Source organism: Macaca mulatta, chromosome 2 (genome assembly GCF_049350105.2).
Source record: "Macaca mulatta isolate MMU2019108-1 chromosome 2, T2T-MMU8v2.0, whole genome shotgun sequence".
In the NCBI taxonomy this organism is placed as follows: domain Eukaryota; kingdom Metazoa; phylum Chordata; class Mammalia; order Primates; family Cercopithecidae; genus Macaca; species Macaca mulatta.
In genome coordinates, this window is record NC_133407.1 from 161,461,474 (window position 1) to 161,478,877 (window position 17,404).

Below are 17,404 nucleotides of genomic sequence, written 5' to 3' on the forward strand. Positions count from 1 at the left end.
ATCATTATTACCAATAATCCCACTTATAATTTCACCACTGAGAGATACCTTTTAAAATTCTGGTGAGGAATTTTGCAACCTTTTTCTAAAGGCTAGGATTTAAGTATAGACATTATAAAATTGTGATTTTATCGTTCCTACTACCTTTATTATTTTTATTGTGAATATTATCACATATTCTTCCTCAATGTGACATTTAACAGCTGCATAAAATTTTGTCAAGTGATCTTACTCTACTATGGAAATATAGGGCCAGAGTAGAGAGAAGCACTTAGTTGAGGAAAATGGGGTTAGAAGTAGAAAGTGTATTTGCCAATTAATTTCAGTAGATGGGGTGATGATTATAGATATTAAATTGTGCAAGCAAGTCATCTAAGAACCTGTATAAGTACTGAAAAGTAAACATGTGGCTGGATAATATTTCAGGTATTTACCTGCATTTTTATTCTTCTTGAACTTCTCCCTGGCCTTTCCCCCATTAAAGCTAGTGGTCAGTCTGTCCTCATTGTCACAAGAGGGAGATGTTGCATGTTAGAAAGCAGAAGTCTGCAAGACTTTCTGCTTTCTGTTTGTAAGACATGAAATTCTAGAATGGAGAGAGTGTAGACAAGATGTCTGCTTGAAATGGAAGTAAAACTTGAGAATATTGTCCCAGTTAAGTGGAAGGAAATAAATGCACAGAGAACTCTGAGGCCTGGAGCAAAGGAGGGTGGTAGTAAAACTCCAATTTGAAGTAGCTTCCAGCTGTGTCCAGGCAGATGATTCCTCAGCTGTCCTAAAGGTGTTAAAAGTCCCCACTGACTTCATAATAGGAGAGATGCTGTGACCAAATGCTGCATGGTTCCTGGCTTACTGAGGGCACTCAATGTGCATCCCCCCAGGGCTTCTCCTCTTTAGCAAAGAAGCTCCCTAACCTTGAAAGACTTATTCATGGAGATGGGGCATTTTATAACCTGTCTCCTTCTAGAAGTAGCTTTAAGGCTGCCTGTCACCAGGTATGGGTCTAAAAGCAGCTAGCTTCTTTCTCTTCTCTACCATTTACAGGAATTTTTGCACAGACTGACCATAAGTGTAAATTTCCAACATTTTATTCTTGTAGCTATTAGAACCAGTTACGTGACCATCCAACTGATCAGATCTTGGTGGAAAGATGGGCGTTCTCACGGGTGAACAGGGGAGAAGAACGAATGCATGGATTCCTGTTTCGGCTCATACTTCAGATTCTGACCGTGTGGAAGAAAGGACGAACAGAAGGTCAAGTAGAGCTCTTACCTGGAACTCGCTGTTCCATGAAGTAAGTCTAAGTTAGCCATTCTCATTTACAGCAGACTTAGTGGAAAACTATTTTTTTTTTCAGTAGAAAAGAGAAGTGAGGTTTTTTAGGGGCTTTCCAGTTGGGAATTTTCAAGTCTAAACAACCATAAGGCAGTGATTCTTAGACACATGAGGATAATTCTGGGATTCTGTGGTGAAGACAGGCAGGAAGAAGGACATGTAAAATTTGGAAACCCACATACATATTTGAAAGAACAAAGATAACTACTTTTCAAATAATATGAGCTGTATAAAAGATGTGACATCTTTTAAATTCTTGTTTAATGGGGATATAAGTAAATCAAGTTTGAGAAACTGCTTTAGGCTGTAGAAAAACGTGCAAGATAGTGTAAAATACATATAAACCTAGTGTTAGCTAAATAAGGAATCAATACCAGTTTAATCAACAAAGACACAAAGCTGGAGTTTAGAGAACATCTAGCCCAATCGTTCGCAAACTACAGCTCCGTGAGTCAAATCTAGTCTAGCTGCTTGTTTTGTTTTGTTTCAAATAGCCGTCAAACAATAGTTTTTATATTTTTAAGCGGTTGAAAAGAAATCGAAAGAGTTGTATTTCATAATGTGTGAAAACTATGTATAATTCAAATTTCAGTGTCCACCAATGAAGTTTTGTTGGAACACAGCCACGTATTGTTAATTGCTGCTTTCATGCTACAATGACAGTTGAGAAGTTGCAACAAACAGCATATGGCCTGCAAAGTTTTTTTCGTTTAAAAATGTTCTTTTCAGAGACAGTCTCATTCTGTTGCCCAGGCTGGAGTGGAGTGGCACAATCATACCTCGCTGCAGGCTCCAACTCCTGGACTCAAGCAGGCCTGCCACCTCAGCTTGCTGAGTAGCTGGGATTACAGTGCCAGCCACTGCACCCTGCTGGCCTGCAAGGTTTTACCTGGTGCTTTATGGAAAACATTTGCTGACCTCTGAGCTAGCTCACAGTTCAGGCAAGGAAATTGAAGTCCTGAAAGTTTAACTGATTTGTTCCAGCTCAGATGACTACACAGTGGTAGGTTCTTAATATTATTAATGAAATCTCTTTACTGTCTATGTGTTTTTTGGTTATTGCTCCTATGTCAGCAGTTTTACTTTCCTTTTGAACCTTTTCCAGCTCCAAAGATATTTCCTAAGAGAATTTTCTAGAGTGTAACCACAAATATTTTTGGCAAACACAAGGTATGTTTTGCTTTGCTTCTAATGCACCTTTAAAGGATATTAAGCATTTAGCTGATCTTTCCAACTAAGGCACCTTGTAAACTGCCTGAGATGTCTTTATAAATTAGCTTCCAAGTCTGTTAGCATGCTGTTTATTACCATTTAAGAACTTTACATGCAATTAGGATGTATTGCCACCAAGTGGCCAATGGCACCTCTGTTATGCTTTCTCCACTGGGCTATCACAGAATTATCATAGTCTCACAGGATCTAGTGGTTGGAAGGAACCTTAACTCCAGCCGCTTAACAAGGAATCGTTGCTTAAAGAGATCATTATGCTGTCTGATCAAGTGTTAGAAACAGAAAGAGCTGTTTTTTCAAAGTTAAGCATACATTCTTACTTAGTTACTTTTAAAGCCAGATAGAAGCTCGCAAATACGATTTGGTGTTATCCTAAGACTTCAATTGTTATTAATCATTGATAAAACTAACCCTCTTGTCAGGCTATGTAGCAGCTTCCTAACTCAGTCTGTTATTTCCAGTTAAGTATCCCTCAGATATGTCTTAAAACAATCTGACATAAAAGCCCTTGCAGCTTGATTATTTCTCTTTTTATTAAAAGAGAGATGGTGCTAACTTTGCTTATAACCTATCAGGACAGGAGCCTGCTCACCTCCACAGCCTTTTTCTTAACTTCATGTAATGGTGTGTTCATGTCTTTTGCCCATTTTTATATTGGGTTTTGGGGTATCGCCCATCATCTATGATAGATGTTGCAAATATTTTTCTCTTAGTGATTTGTCATTTAACTTTGCCTTGGTGCTCTTTTTTGTGATGTGACAATTTTTTATTTTTATGTAGTCAAATTTATCAATAAGTATTTTCTTTTACTGAATCTGGATTTGGAGTCACAGAAAGTTAATAATTCACTGTTGATTTCTTCTAGTATTTATATGGTTTAGCTTCTTCTTTTCTTTTTTTTTTTGAGACAGAGTCTTGCTCTATTGCCCAGGCCAGAGTGCAGCGGCGTGGTCTCCGCTCACTGCAACCTCCGCCTCCCGGGTTCAAGTGATTCTCCAGCCTCAGCCTCCTGAGTAGCTGGGACTACAGGCACGCGCCACCACGCCTGACTAATTTTTGTATTTGTGGTAGAGATGGGGTTTCAACATATTGGCCAGGCTGGTTTTGAACTCCTGACCTCGTGATCTGCCCGCCCCGGCCTCCCAAAGTGCTGGGATTACAGGCGTGAGCCACCGTGCCTGGCCAGCGTCATCTTTTATATTTAGATCTCTGATCTATTGTGAGGTTCTTCTTCTCCTTCTCCTTCTCCTTCTCCTTCTCCTTCTCCTTCTCCTTCTCCTTCTCCTTCTCCTTCTCCTCCTCCTCCTCCTCCTCCTCCTCCTCCTCCTCCTCCTCCTTCTTCTTCTTCTTCTTCTTCTTCTTCTTCTTATTATTATTATTATTTTTGAGATGGGGTCTCTCTCTGTTGTCCAGGCTGGAGTGCAGTGGAGCAATGTCAGCTCACTGCAACCTCCGTCTCCCAGGCTCAAGCAATCCTCCCACTTCAGCCTCCCGAATAACTGGGAGTACAAGGTGTGTGCTATCACACCTGAGTAATTTTTGTATTTTTGTAGAGAGCGGGGGTCTCATTATGTTGCCCAGGCTGGTCTGGAACTCCCGAGCTAAAAAGATCAGTCCACCTTGGCCTCCCAAAGTGCTGGGATTACAGGCGTGAGTGACCAAGCCCAGTAGAATTTATTCTTATGTATAGTTTGAGGTGTGGATTCAATTTTATCTTTCTCAAAATGGCTGTCACGTTGTCTTCCCACCATGCATTAAATAGTCATATTTGCCCCAGTGATTTTTTTAGATGCCATATGATTTTTTTCTACCATATTTTAAATTTCTATTTATACTTAGGTTTAATTCTGGACTTTGAATTCATTTACACAGATCTGTCTATGTGTGTGCCAATATCAAACTTTCATTATGGAGCTTTTCATTTTATTTTTAATTTAATTTAATTAATTAATTTATTTTTGAGACAGTCTTGCTCTGTTGCCCAGACTGGAGTGCAATGGCACTCACTGCAACCTCCACCTCCTAGGTTCAAGCAATTCTCCTGCTTCAGCCTCCCGAGTAGCTGGGACTACAGGTGCCCCCCACTATGCCCAGCTAATTTTTTGTATTTTTAGTGGAGACAGGGTTTCACCATGTTGGCTAGGCTGGTCTCGAACTCCTGACCTCAGGTGATCCACCCGCCTCGGCCTCCCAAAGTGCTGGGATTACAGGTGTGAGCCCTCGCACCTGGCTGTAGATTTTAAAATGTGTTTTAATGTCTGGTAGTGCTACCTTTCCTTTATACTTCTTCTTCTTCTTTTTTTTTTTTTCCTACCCACCCGAACACTGTCCTTCTAGTTCTTTTTCAGTTTTTCTTTTTTTAAAGCTGTTCTTGCACTTATTTTTTCACATGAACTTTAGTATCAACTTATCTAGTTTCAAAAAATCTTCTGGGTATATTTAGTTGTGAATTGACTTGGGAAGAACAGACATCTTTTGGATGTGATCCTCTTCAAGAACATCTTTCCATTCATTCAAGTCTAGTTTTTGGTATTTTAGGAGTGTTTCAAAATTTTCTTCATACTGATTTTGCACATTTCTTGTTAAATTTATCCCTTAGAGTTCATTTTTTTTGTTGTTATTGTCAATAGGACTTTCTCCTCTATTTTATTTTCTGACTGGTTACTGTTAGTGTATCTAAAGGCTGTTGATTTCTGTTATGTTAGTTTTATATCCTGCTAACTTTAGAATTTTTTAATTGCTTGGTTAGTTTTACTTTGTTTCTGTAAGATTTTACAGATACATTATTATGTCATCTGTAAATTTCTAGCTTTAGGACTGAGGTGTATATATTTTATTACATTAATACAAAAATACATTAATTCCTACATTCCTGAGTGCTTTTTTGACAGCAGAAATAGGCTTTGAGTTGTGTCAAAATTTTTTCAGCATTTATGGTGATCATCATACGGGTTTTCTACTTAGATCTATTAATATGGCGAATTACAGTAATTGATTTTCTAATAATGGACCATTTTTGTGTTCCTGGACTACATCCCATTGGACATGGTGTATTATTTTCTGAATGTGGCATTGGATCCTGTTTATTAATATTTTAGTTTAGGATTTTTACCTAAGGTACATACATGATATTGTTCTGTCATTTTCTTTGTGTCACGTTTGTCAGATTTAGGAATCAGTGTTATGAATTTGGATGTTTTCTCTTCTCTAGAACAATTTATATTGGATTGAGATGATCTGGTCTTGGAAGATATGATAGAATTTTCCTTTGCAACTGATTGTGGTGCTTTTTTGTGAGTAGCTCATTGATCATTTCTTACATGGATATTGCTCTGTTTAAGATCTTTAAGTAAATTTTGATAAACTGTATTTTAGTAGGAATTTGTCCATTTAATCTAACTTTTCAAATATATTTGCATAAACATGTATGAAGTAGTCAGTTAAGATTTTAAAAAATATCTTCTCTGTTTCAACGGTTATTTTCCTTTTGTCATTTATTATTTTGTTTGATTTGTTGCTTTGTTGATTTTTTGGAGACCAAGGATTTTGATTAATTAGTTCTTTTTTGTTCTTTTTAAAAATGTTCTACCTCATTAATTTTGGCTTTTAGATTTATTAGTTCCTTTCTTATCTTTTCTTTTGGTTACTTTCATTCCCCCTAACTTTCTGAGTTGTGACTTCAATTCACCTATTTTCATTCTTTAACTTTTAGTTGCTATAAGTGTTTAAGACTATGAATTCTCCTCAGATCACTTTTAAATGGATCCCGTGTATTCAAATATTTAGGTTTATAGTCTCAACATTTTCTGCAAATTCTCTCAAAATTTTTTGCAAATTCAATAATCTCAGGGAAAATGATATATATTTTTCCTTTCATCCAAAAGTTGTTTAATAAAACGTTTCTTACTTTCAAGGTGGAATGGCCTTTTGGTTTTTTGATTTGGCCATTAATGACTACTTTTTATTGTTTTATGATTATCTTAAATCTCTTATAATACCTACACCCTCCTACTTTTGTTTCCCATATTGATTTTTTGCAGAAACCAAGTTGCTTATTTTATATGATATTCCATATCCTGAATTTGGCAGGAATGAATGATGTCATTTAACTTTTTAAATAAAATAATCCATGTTTCTGTAAATTGCTATTTATACTTCCAGGCTTGATTAAATTTAGGTTTATTGTTTTAGGCAATAATACTTCATGGGCATGCTATATACTTCCCACTGCAGTATGTATTAAAACATGTAATGTTGCACTTGAGTGATGTAGATATTATTCAGGGCTTTAGGTGGGTCGGCCTGATCCTCCCTTATAAAGTTCACCTTCACCCTTTATGAAATGGTTTTGGCATCAGTGTTGTAACCTTAACCCATTGCTTTATTAGGTGTAGTGGAATGGTGATTTTTCTAGTCCTGTCATTACTTTGGCTATTTGTGTTTGTTGTTATATTTATTTTTTGACAGTTTTATTGTGGTATAATCGATGTACAATACACATATTTAAAACATACAATTTAATTAGTTTTGACATACTTATATAGCCAGATAGGTTATTATGTAGTCTGTTACTAAATTCTGTATGTTAATAACTGAATTCTTATATAAAGAAGAATTTTCCATCATCAATGATTTGATTACCCTGAAATACAGTTCAAATAGCGAAAGGAAGGCTAAATGCTTACTTTTTTCTCTTAATTTATCAATGAACAAATAATAAGTTATTGTCCTGAAACTTCCAATGGTGAGAATTAAGGTTTTTTTAAATTTCTTTTTTTCGGAGGGTGGGGTTTAGGAGAGTTCATTAGTATTAATGAACTAATGCATTTTTATATATTTAAAATGTTTCAGGCAACCTACAGAACGGGAGAAAATTTTTGCAAACTATACATCTGACAAAGGTCTTATATCTAGCATCTATAAGGAACTTAAACAAATCTATGAGAAAAAACAAATAATCTCATTAAAAAGTGGGCAAAGGACATGAACAGGCACTTTTCAAGAGACATACCTGTGGTCAACAAGCATATGAAAAAAGCTCAACATCACTGATCATTAGAGAAACGCAAATCAAAACCACAATGAGATACCATCTCACACCAGTAAGAATGGCTATTACTAAAAAGTAAAAAAAAAAAACAGGTACAGTCATGGTTGTGGAGAAAAAGGAATGCTTATACACTGTTGATGGGAGTGTAAATTAGTTCAGCTGTTGTGGAAAACAGTGTGGTAATTCCTCAAAGACCTAAAAACAGAACTACCATTTGACCCAGAAATTCCATTTCTGGGTATATCCTGAAAGGAATAGAAATCATGTTGTCATAAAGACACTTGCGTGTGTATGTTTGTTGCAGCACTCTTCACAACAGCAGACACATGGAATCAACCTAAATGCTCATCAATGGTAGACTGGATAAAGAAAATATAGTACATATACCCTATGGAATACTGTGCAGCCATAAAAAGAACAAGATCATGTCCTTTGCGAGAACATGGATGGAGCCGGAGGCCATTATCTTTAGCAAAGTCATGCAGGAACAGAAAACCAAATACCACATGTTCTTACTTATAAGTGGGACCTAAATAATGAGAACACATGGATACATAGAGGGGAATAATAGAAACTGAGGCCTATTGAAGGGTGGAGGGTGGAAGGAGGAAGAGGATCAGGAAAAATAACTAATGGGTACTAGGCTTAGTACCTGGGTGATGAAATAAACGGAACAACAAACCCCTGTGACATGCGTTTACCTACATAACAAACCTGCACATGTACTCCTGAACTTAAAAGTTAGAAAAGTTTTCAATCAATTACAATCATGGTCTTTTACTGATGCTCATATTGTTCCATCTTAGGCTTATAGAAGCCCCTCAAGTTGGCTCTTATGTCTTTTTGATATAATTACAGTGGACTTTGATAGCTTCTTTGTTTGTTGGCACAATAACATATCATAGATTCAGCTTGTATATTTCCTACCACAGCCATGCAATCAATCATTTCTTGAGGAAGTCCTGGTTCCTTTTAATAGGGAATGGCATACAGAACTATGGGCTATTTTTATATTCTCAAAAAAAACTTTCTAAAATTTTGTTGGTTCAGTTACTAATGATGTACATTAATGACATACATTATTGGGATAATGCTTTTAAAATAAATTGTCTAAGTTAATAGTGTTTAGTTTTGTCTTTTTTATATCAGAGCCAAATAATTGATTTCAAGTAACATTATTCTATTTTGCCTATTATCTTTACTCATATGATCTATATTTACTTACCACAAAAACTGTTAAGAAAGGGAACTGGGACCAACTAACAAGGAGGCCTGAGGACTCGGGCTCACTCTTTAGATGGCCAGAAACTTGAGCAAACAACCAGGTCTTTCTTTGTTTCTGACTCTTTGTGTACATAGGCAGGGGTAAAGCCAATGACCTGTCTTTGTGAACAGTTGGCTGCTGTGTATGTTACTTGGTCATTTGATGTTAGCAACCTGTCAGTCTTAGCCAGAGAAGCAAAGGCAGCCAAGAGAGGACTATAAAAGGGGCCAGACAAATTAGAGACACATCCATCTTTCAGACCCAGAAAAAGGAAGTGAGTATGAGTGAAAAAACAGACCCTGGCCATTTCTCACTTAAGTCTCTTAAGACAAAGTTTTCTTGATGGGGTGATGGGGAGGATAAAATGTGAGCCTTAAATTGGATTAGAAACTCAAGTTTTGGTTGGGCATCGTGGCTCACACCTTGTAATCCCAGCACATTGGGAGACCAAGGCAGACGGGGGGCGGGGAGGATTGCTTGAGTCCAGAAGTTTGAGACCAACCTAGGAAATATGGCAAAAACTCATCTCTACTAAAAAAAAAAAAAAAAAAGAAAAAAGAAAAAGAAAAATTAGCGGGTAGTGGGGTGTCGTGGCACACCCCTGTAATCCCAGCTATTTGGGAGGTTGAATTACTTGAACTCTGGAGGCAGAGGTTGCTGTGAGCCAAGATCATGCAACTGCACTGCAGCCTGGGTGACAGAGCGAGACTCAGTCTCAAAAGCTCAAGTTTTAAACTAGACAAGACTTTTTAATAAGTGAAAATTACTAGAAAGATGTAGAGTCTACCCAAAATTCTGGTAAGGGATGGGAAGAAAGATTTGGCAAAGCCTGGTCAAAGGCAGTAACTGGAGGAAAGTAAAACTATATGAGTTTGTAGCCCACAGTGTTCAATAAACTGGATATATTTGGTAACCATAATGGAAGAAGTCAAATTTTGTGCATCAATATAAGAAATAGAGGTTCTGGAATGAAGACTTAGGTGGGATTTTTACTTATTTATTTTTGAGATGGAATCTCACTCTGTCGCCCAGGCTAGAGTGCAGTGGTGCAATCTCGGCTCACTGCAACCTCTGCCTCCCAGGTTCAAGCAATTCTCCTGCCTCAGCTTCCTGAGTAGCTGGGATTACAAGCACCTGCCACCACGTGCGGCTAATTTTTTTGATTTTTTTTTTTTTTTTTAAGTAGAAACGGGGTTTCACCATGTTAGCCAGGTGGGTCTCGAACTCCTGGTGATCTGCCCAAGTCGGCCTCCCAAAGTGTTGAGATTACAGGCATGAGCCACTGCACCTGGCCTAGGTGGGATTTATTTTATTTATTTATTTTTTGAGAGGGAGTCTCGCTCTGTAGTCCAGGCTGGAGTGCAGTGGCTGGATCTCAGCTCACTGCAAGCTCCGCCTACCGGGTTTAAGCCATTCTCCTGCCTCAGCGTCTTGAGTAGCTGGAACTACAGGCAAGCTCCGCCTCCCGGATTTACGCCATTCTTCTGCCTCAGGCGCCTGAGTAGCTGGGACTACAGGCGCCTGCCACCTCGCCCGGCAAGTTTTTTGTATTTTTTAGTAGCGACGGCGTAGCCAGGATGGTCTTGATCTCCTGACCTCGTGATCCGCTCGTCTCGGCCTCCCAAGCTGGGATTACAGGCTGGAGCCACCGCGCCTGGCGCGCCCGGCCGGTGGAAGTTCTTTTTTTTTTTTTTTAAATTTATTTATTATTATTATACTTTAAGTTAAACTAGATGTTGACAATCTCTCCTACCCTCTCACCTCAGGCTTTTACTGCAATTCAGTTATATTCCACCAGGTGGTAGCAGATATCTTGGCTCTGTCATCCACAATATGATCAAATTATAATTTTCTGTATGAATTCCATTGTAGATTTAAACTATATATTTTCAAATAAAAATTAAAAACATTAACTATTTTAATAAAAACTTAATTATTAAGTATTATTTTAATACTTAATATCTAATGTATTTATATTACTTATTTTAATACTTAATATCTAATATATTAATATTAAGTATTATTTTAATATAAATAGAAATCAGTATTGACTAGTCATATTTTCCAAAGTCAAAAAGGCAAAGTATATAAAAGTAGTTTTCATTCTATCTCTAGCTAATCCTGTTCTTTTCTCTGGGTTTACTAGAATGATACTGTTTAATTTTTTCTCTGATGTTCTCTTGTATGTCAGTAGGAAATGACTGGCACAGCTCTGGGACCTTAGTCAGACTTAGAAGCACAAATTTCTTGCAGTCTCCTTCTGCTACTGGTTGTAGGATGTTGGTGTTTAGGGAATAATTTTTGTGCCTGCCTTCTTTTACTTGGCAATAATTTCCTATTTATAATATTCAGAGTTTCACTTTTATCCCTTCTGTTGGCAAAATCAAGAAATGAAAATCTCTGACCTGCTCAGACTAAAAATCCCCATTCCACTAAGTGAGTCTTTCTTCAATGAGAGGGCAGTAATTTCCCACTGATTCATAGAAGAACATCACTTTTTTTCCCATGAGCTTTTTGACTGGAAACTTATCTAAACTATTTTACATAAGGTGGTAGTTATCTTGCCACAAATCTGAGTTGCTACAAATAGTTTTAGAAAGTTCTGTACAAAGGGAGCATCTTGAAGCCAAAATGTAAAGTTTCTGAGCAAAAGTTTAACAAACATTCGTAAACAGGTTTTAAAAACAAATCCCCCAACTTTTTATTACAAAATTTCTAAACATTCAGAAACAGTGTAGCAAACACCTCTGTATCACCACTCAGATTAAATAACTATGAGCATCTTGCCATATATTTTAACATGTATCTGTGTCTATTTTTTTGTATAAAACATTTAAAATTGAGTTGCAGATATTGTGACCAGTTACCTCAAAACTGTTTGGCATTCATCCCCTAAATATAAGGACATTTTGTTACATAACCACATTATCACCCCTAGGAAAACTAACAATACTTCCTCAACTTTATCTAAAAATCTGTTCAAATTCACATTTCCCAAATTTGTCTTTAATTCAAATGTTATAATTACATTTGGTTGCTATATCTCTTTAGACTTGTATATTAGAAATGCCATATATATGTATATGTGTGTGTGTGTATATATATGTATAGACATAGATATAGATATTGACCTTTTGATGAGACCAGAACAGTTGCCCTATAGAATTTCAGTATTTTGGATTTGTCTGATTTTTCTCTGTAGTGTCATTTAATCCTAAAATCATATTGTCAAATTAATTTTATGACAACCAATTCCTATTACCATGTGAAAGTTTTCAGAAGTTGCAGTGGTTTGAACCCACAAAATCTTTGTGGTCTGAGAAAGAACTGATTCTTTCATGGTTCAGCAAGACTCGCAATCATAGAATGTCAGAGCGGAACCACCCCTGCCTCCCCCAGTGGACACATTAGAAAACTGAGGCCCAGAAAGGGCAAGTGTGATGGTGTTTGTTCTGTTGCTGTTGTAACAGATTACTGCCAATTAGTGGCTTAAAACAACACAACTTTGTTACCTTATAGTTCTGGAGGTTGGAAGTCCAGAACAGATCTCACTGGGTTAAAGGTACTGGCTTTCTTTCTGGAAAGTCTAAGGGAAAATCTTCTCCTTGCTTTTTCTAGCTTTCAGAGGCCACATGTGTTCCTTGGCTTCTTGTCACTTCCACCATCTTCAAATCTCTCTCTGACTCTGACCGTGACTCTCCTGCCTCCCTCTTCCACTTATAAGGACCCTTGTGATCCAGCCCACCTGAATACTTTTCCTATCTCAAGGTCATCTGATTAGTGATCATAATTCCATGTGCAACCTAATTCCCCTTTGCCACAGAACATATTTACAGGTTCCAGGCATTAGGACATAGACATATTTGGGGGCCATTATTCTGCCTACCACAGTAAGCGACCTGAAAAAGATTTTACTGTGAGTTAATAGCAAGAATCCTTTAGTACACTGCCACCTGAGATGTTTGTTTGTTATGCACTGGAATTTGGTAAAAGGTGATCCTATATTGAATCCTGTTCAAGAGAGTTTAATAAAAGAGGCATTAACAGGATTTTGTTATAAAATGGCATTCCTTTTTTTTTGAGATGGAGTCTTGCTCTGTCGCCCAGGCTGGAGTGCAGTGGCGCAATCTCGGCTCACTGCAAGCTCCGCCTTCCAGGTTCACGCCATTCTCCTGCCTCAGCCTCTCAAGTAGCTGGGACTACGGGTACCCACCACTACGCCCGGCTAACTTTTTTTTAATGTGGAGATGGGGCTTCACATTGTTAGCCAGGATGGTCTTGATCTTCTGACCTCGTGATCTGCCCACCTCAGCCTCCCAAAGTGCTGGGATTTAGAATGAGATTCTTATAATCAGGTGGATGCACAGTTTGGTTCTGGAGGATAGTGCTAATTTGTGTATCTGATATATCGGAAGTCAGATCGTTTTACTTGCTACTTTTATTGAGGAAACTGAGTGTTTTCTTTGACTATAATTAGAGAATCCAAATCACTTGAATCTTACTATTAACTTCAGCTTGATATCCTAAATTCTACTTGCCTTCTTTTATCACTTCAAGGTACAGTGAAAGAATCCAAAAACTTAGGAGAGGCATACACACCTTTTGTGGATTATCTGCTCAAATCAAATCCAGGAGGATCATGCATCAATGTCCAAACTCATGTGGTGTCAAGACTTAATGCTTTACTAAAAGGTGAGTCTCTGCTGTGGTCTTAGATCCTTTCAAAGCCCACAAGGCTCTGTGGGGTTGACTCTTGTTATGATAATTTCTATAACTGCCAATGTTGCAAAGAAATTTTTGTTTCTGGCTCAAATAAATATTTTCTCCAGATCAAAATTTTTGTTTCTGGCTTAAATAAGTATTTTCTCCAGATCACACTCATTGATGTCTCATTAAATGCAATAGAATGTGTCTCATTAATGTTGGTGGGGTTTTTCTGAAGTGGCAAATGAAAATCATTGAATATTGTTGATCAAGTAGGAAAGTCTAGTTTATTGGGAAAGGTGAACTATGAGGTTTTAGTTAACAGAAGTGAAATGTTTTAAGTTAGTGGTTTTAGATGACTTACTGGGGGGAGTCAGATAAGATAGGAAGGAAGAAACTACAGAATCTTGAATATATAACAGAACAGGCAGTTGAGCCAAGAAAATAGCTAAAGTCAAAACCAAATGTGTTGAGGGATTCAGTTGAACTTTGAAATCTCTACTCTTGGGTGTCCTGATTACGTGGCCAACTCCTTAAGGATATTATAATGAAAAAAGCCACAGCTCCCACCTTAGGAGAATGTCTGGAAGGAGTTTGGGAGGGGGCTTGGGAGCAAGGAAGTGATCTTGAGGGCATGATTTTGAATTTGAAATAACAGTTGTTAAAAAAAAATATTACCCAAGCACTAGTTAAGATGGTCAGGCAGGTTTTACTGGGGATCAGGCAATAGGTGTAGGAACCACTGCAACAGGTCTTGCCAATCAGACTTAACTCTGACCCCAACCAGGACAAGTGGGGGTTTGTAGCCGAGGAGCAGGGTGGTGACAGTGGGTGGAAAATGACTAAGAGGAAACATCAAGGATAAGGGGTGTCTGGCTAAACTAACTTGATAGGATTCTTGCTGCAGGCAGGCCAGGGTGATAAGATATTGAGGGTGGTCAGATACCTAGAGTAGGGGATTTCCTAACCTGACTTAACAGGATTCTTGCTCACATTAGATTCAATAAGGACAGAAAGGGAAGCCCAAGGTTGGGCCTCGTTAAGAGGAACACTCAGAGGAGCTTGACTAAAGTTTTAGTCAAAGGAAAGAGTCTTTGTACCTGTTATTATTCACACCTGTGAACTCAAGAACATTTTTGGGCATTTCAGCTGTGTTGAATCTTCCATGGAAGTGGCTGTCAGGGGAAGTAAATGGAGTATTTCTGTGTATCTGCATTGCGTCATTTATTCTGTCTGGTGGCCCTTGCTTCCTGGAAAAGAACCCCAGGGCAATAGGATTTTAGAGTTTATTCTTCTACATGTTCTTAGGTCCCGGTCAAGAGGGATACCTGGAGGGGCAAACAGAAACTAGACGTATCAGAGGATGCTTCCGGGTGTGGAGAGTGTATCACCCCCATTAAGGAACCTGGAGGAGACAGGTCTCCAGCAATGGAAGAAGGCTCCGAAGAACACATGAGAGTACCCACAAGCAAAAAAGTCAGCTGTAACTTACTTTCCTTCCTCCCTGTGCCCCGGTTTCGGAGGGGTTAACCATGTGTGCACAGAGGAAAGGGCACGGCACAAATGGGGTGAAGGGGGAAATGGCTAACGACACCCTCTTCTCTGACTACAGGTTTGTTCATCTGCAGGAGGCCTGAGCTGAGGAAGGGGAGGAGGCCCAAATGAAACTGTGTTCGGAGTTTTGACTATCACATGAAATTGTACAAAAATGAAGTTACTTTAGGATTCTATCCCAAGAGCTTTGCTTGCTCAATAAGATTGTGACAGTTGTGATGGTCCAGGCTGGAGATGTCTGGGGCGTTCATTAGCATGGCGGGAGGTGGAGGAGGATGATGAGGCACAGAAAGAGGAGACACTGAGCAATGCTAATAACGTTTTGTCTGTTTTGTATTTGGTTGCAAAACAAAGTGATGTTAAAAAATTATTCTTTGAATGTTTTGTCTTCCACCTTATCACAGGTCACCTAATATTGATCACAGTGTGGGAAATGAATTAGCACTCTCCATAGCCTATCCAATCAATAATTCTGCTGGATTTACCTCAAGAGCCCAAAACTGACTTCCTCTAATCTCCTGTCTCCTAGAATCTTGGCTTTATTAGCCCTTAAATCACAGTTAAAATATATATCTCAGATGTCATATAAGGCTTTCTTCCATCCTCCCTTCTTTTCTTCCCTCCTTCCCTCTCTCCTTCTTTTTTACAGCAAAGTTATGTAACTTTACAAAAGAAAAGCAAATGAACAATAAACTCAATCTCCTCCATCCTATTCCCTCATTTTGCTTTCCAGTGAAATTGTATTCATGTTATCCCGTGTGGACATCCTATTCTGTGTCCCGTTCTTCCCTAAGCATTATTTCTAGAACTTGATTGTGTTTTGACATAGTCCACATGTTTGCATAGCTAATGTCTATAGGCTCCCTGACATGGAATTATAGCATAATTTCCTTAGCCTGGGTGTTGGGGGCTGGATCCTCTCCTATTTTTCTCACAGGACCTCAGCACTTGCCAGTGCTCCCCTCAAAGCAGGCCTCCCCTCAATACGGCCCAGACAGGTTCTCTTTTAGCCTGAACATGTTGGTAACTAATTAATTTTGCTACCTGTTGGATTATTTACTTGGGACTGTACATAAAAGAGAAATTTCTGGCACAAAGGCTAAGAAGGATCTGTTAAGAAATTTTTAACATTTTGCCAGAAGACAATAAAAAATGTGAACCAGTCAAGAGTTGGTTCATCTAAGGACAAGATCATAAATGGATGAAATGTTAGAAGATCCAGGGGACTTGTTTTTCATCAAGCTCCAGGAAGGCCTTTCTGATATAGTCCTGAAAATTACTTTTTAACCTTGTTGTGAAAGTCTTAATTTGATTTTAAATTTTTTGCTTTTCAATGACAATTTTAGCTGCCTGGCAGACTTTCAGGTTCTCTTTTTTGTGAGTGTTTGACAAACTTTTCTTACAACTAATTGAACCAGTCAAATCAGTGAAATTCTTTTGTGTCATTTTTTTTTTTTTTTGACTAATAGTATTTTTTATCCTTCCACTGCTTTTTAACATTTTTTATTATGGAAAAAAATTAAAACTAAAAAAAAAATAAAATAGAAAAATGAGCATTCCCTTACCTGTCACCCAGCTTCAATGACCATAATTTTCTGCTCTTCCTGTCTTATCTTTCTCCCTTATTCCTTTTTTCCTCCCCATTCCAGTATTTTAAGGTAAATCCCAGACATCATATGATTTCATCCATAAATACTTCATGTGCATCATATTTTATTAAATGACCATGGCACAAAGGACAAAGCAAATGGGTTAAAATGTAAACGGTAAGTGAATCTGGGTAGTGGGGATTCAAGTGTTCTTTGTACTACTTTTACTTTGGCAAATTTTCTGTAAATTTGAAATTATGTCCAAATAAAAACTTAAACAAATGAACAAACCAAAAACATATCCATAATATTGTCCTATCTGAGAACCCAAGTGACAGATTTTTCTTGTTTTATGATACATTATGCTCATGGAAGGAAATTAAGGAAAAAAAGCCCAGAAAAATATTACAAAGAAAATACAAATCACTAATAATTCTAACACCCGACATAATCACTTTTAAATGATTATGCATTTTCTCCAGGCTATTAAATAGACACTTCTTGTACTGGACCCGGATTAACTGCAGTAGGGATGGCACCGGGTTCAAGAGGCTGAAGAAGAGACTTGGAGTCAGCAAAGGAGGCGTAGGGTTTACTGAAGGGGACTTAAATACAGGGCAGTCCAGTGGTGGTGGACTGGATGGGAGAACCTCAACCTCTTGTAAAAAGCATGCCGTT

At 37.9% G+C, this 17,404-nt stretch overlaps 1 long non-coding RNA gene across 1 annotated transcript; it reads left to right on the forward strand.

The window, feature by feature from the left end:
* Positions 1-2,044: 2,044 nt before the first annotated feature.
* Positions 2,045-17,023, forward strand: LOC106996797 (uncharacterized). Its single transcript, XR_013414385.1, has 5 exons — positions 2,045-2,338; positions 5,777-5,858; positions 13,437-13,571; positions 14,892-15,059; positions 15,196-17,023. It is a non-coding gene; the product is annotated as an uncharacterized LOC106996797 (long non-coding RNA).
* Positions 17,024-17,404: the final 381 nt, after the last annotated feature.